This window comes from Carlito syrichta, unplaced genomic scaffold (assembly GCF_000164805.1).
Source record: "Carlito syrichta isolate Samal-C Ts95f unplaced genomic scaffold, Tarsius_syrichta-2.0.1 Scaffold303650, whole genome shotgun sequence".
Classification (NCBI taxonomy): domain Eukaryota; kingdom Metazoa; phylum Chordata; class Mammalia; order Primates; family Tarsiidae; genus Carlito; species Carlito syrichta.
Genome location: NW_007247746.1, coordinates 91,048 through 93,535, shown reverse-complemented (window position 1 = coordinate 93,535; position 2,488 = coordinate 91,048). Strand labels below are relative to the sequence as shown.

At 35.2% G+C, this 2,488-nt stretch overlaps 1 pseudogene; it reads left to right on the top strand.

The window, feature by feature from the left end:
- The first annotated feature begins 249 nt into the window (after nucleotides 1–249).
- LOC103261285 lies at nucleotides 250–1,042 on the top strand (annotated as a pseudogene).
- The last annotated feature ends 1,446 nt before the right edge of the window (nucleotides 1,043–2,488 follow it).

Genomic DNA, 2,488 nt, shown 5'->3' with positions numbered 1-2,488 from the left:
TGAATATCACATATTCTTACTCATAAGTGGACCTTGCACAACGATTGTAATACTATAAGAAAGGGATTGGCAATAGCGGGAAACTGCCAGAGGAGGGGGAACACACCTCATCAACAAGGGTACCTGCATAACGAAAATTTGTATGCCTAACCCTGAATTGTACCCCACATTTTTAAAATGAAAGGTTACAAAAAATGAAAAATTTTATAAAACCCAAAGCTTCTGCCTTTTGTCTCTCTGAATGGCATCATGGCAGTTGGCAAGAACAAGTGTCTTACAAATGGCAGTAAAAAGGTAGCCAAGAAGAACATGGTTGATCCATTTTCTAAGAAATATTGGTAGGATGTATAAGCATCTGCTGTGTTTGATATAAAAATATTGGAAAAACACTGGTTATCAGGACTCAAGGAACCAAAATTGCATCTGATAGTCTCAAGGGTCATGTGTTTGAAGTGAATTTGCCAATCTGAAGAATGATGAAGTTGTGTTTAGAAAATTCAAGTTGATTGCTTAAGATGTTCAGGGCAAAAGTTGCCTGACTGACTTGCAGGACATGGCCCTTACTTGTGACAAAATGTGCACCATGGTCAAAAAATGGCAGAAGCTCATGCTGTCAAGACTACCGGTGGTTATTTGCTTCATCTATTCTGTGTTTGTTTTACTAAAAAGCGCAGCGGTTGGTTTTAGGAAGACCTCTTATGCTCAGCACCAACAGGTCCAGCATGCCCAGAAGATGATGGAAATCATGACTCGTGAAGTACAGACAAATGACTTGGAAAAAAAATTGATTCCAATAAGTTGATTCTGTATAGCAGCAAACTCAAAGAAAAGGCTTGCCAATCTATTTATCCTCTCCATGATGTCCTTGTGAGAAAAGTAAAAGTGCTAAAGAAGCTCATGTTTGAACTGGGAACCTTATGGAGCTGCACAGTGGAGGTCATAGTTCTGGAAACCTGCTTGGGATGGGACCAGTGCTAAAGTTGAACAAGCTGGTGGATATGGACCAGCAATCTAGGAATCTGTTCAAAATTCAGGCTTTTAATAGTGATGAATATAAAGTCCTATTTGCGATGACTTATAAAAAATCCATACCTTTCTATTGAGGGCAGAAAGTACTACCAAACTGAGGAAGATAACTACATAATTGGACCTAAAGGTAGTATTATATTTTTAACACAGTGGAATACAAACACATTAATGACTGTTTCTCCAGAAACACCTATTAGTCTATGTCCTGTTGTGCTTTGTTTGTGAAGGCTTTTCATATTATTATAGTAGTTTCCTTTGTTTTCCCTTCTAATGTAATATTTTCTACACCAAAGAATATATAACACATGTAGTTACAAGGTACAATAGTAAGAGGAGCAGCCATGTCCTGTCATTGAGAACATTGTCAGCACATCCTTCTGTCCATCTTTCCCCTCTCTGAGTCCTCTGCCTCTCTCGTAGTAGCTGAATTTTGTGTTTATAATTTCCCTAGTTTTTTTTTCAGGATAGTATTTAGGATATGGTAAAAAGTATAGTAAAAGTCTGTAGGTATATCGTTTCTAAAAACCAAGATTTACCAAGCACTGACATTTTATCCCTTTGATTTTATTGTGTGATCTCTCTCCCTTTCTCTCCTTTCTACATATATATGCGTATATATACATATATACAGAGAGAATAAATATATATATGAATGAGTATATAGAAAGAATGAATATATATAGAGAGAATGAATATATGTGTATAGATATGAAAGACAGAATGAATATATATATAGTCATTCTTTTCTCAGACTCTTGAGAATAAGTTGCAGATATTATTGCCTTCCTTTACTTGTAAGTGTTTCAGTGAAATTTCCTAAGAGTAAGATTTTTTTTTTACATAACCACAGTACAGTTTTCAATGTCAGTAAATTTAACATTGATATATTGCTATTATCTAACTTACCATTCATATCTGAATTTTGTCAGTGCATCCAGTAATATACTTTATAAACATTTGTTTTTTTCTCTCCAGTACAGAATCCAGTATGGGGCCATGTGTTGTATTTGGTTGTCATGTCTCTTTTAATCTTTAATCTGTAACAATTCTTCAACCAGCTTTTTTGTCTTTTATGACATTAATGCATTTAAAGAATATAGGGTCCTGCTTTTTTCTTTTTTAAATAGAATGCTCCCCATTTGAGATCTGTCTGATGTTTTCTCATGATTTAGATTCAGATTTTGCATACCTAGCCAGAATACTATATGAGTGATTTTTTCCCCCAAGTTTCACATCTGGAAATACTCAATATTCATCTGGTCAAGGTGTTGTCTAGTTTCTCCATTTTTAAGTTACTAATTATCCCCTTACTATTAATGGGCAATCTGTGGGGAGGCCTTTTGAGACCATGAATAAATTCTGCTCCTAATTGTAATTTCTCTTCTTGATTTAGCACCTAGTAATAATTCTTGCTTGAACCAGGCTTAATCGTGTTGGTTGCAAGTGGCAATATACCAGT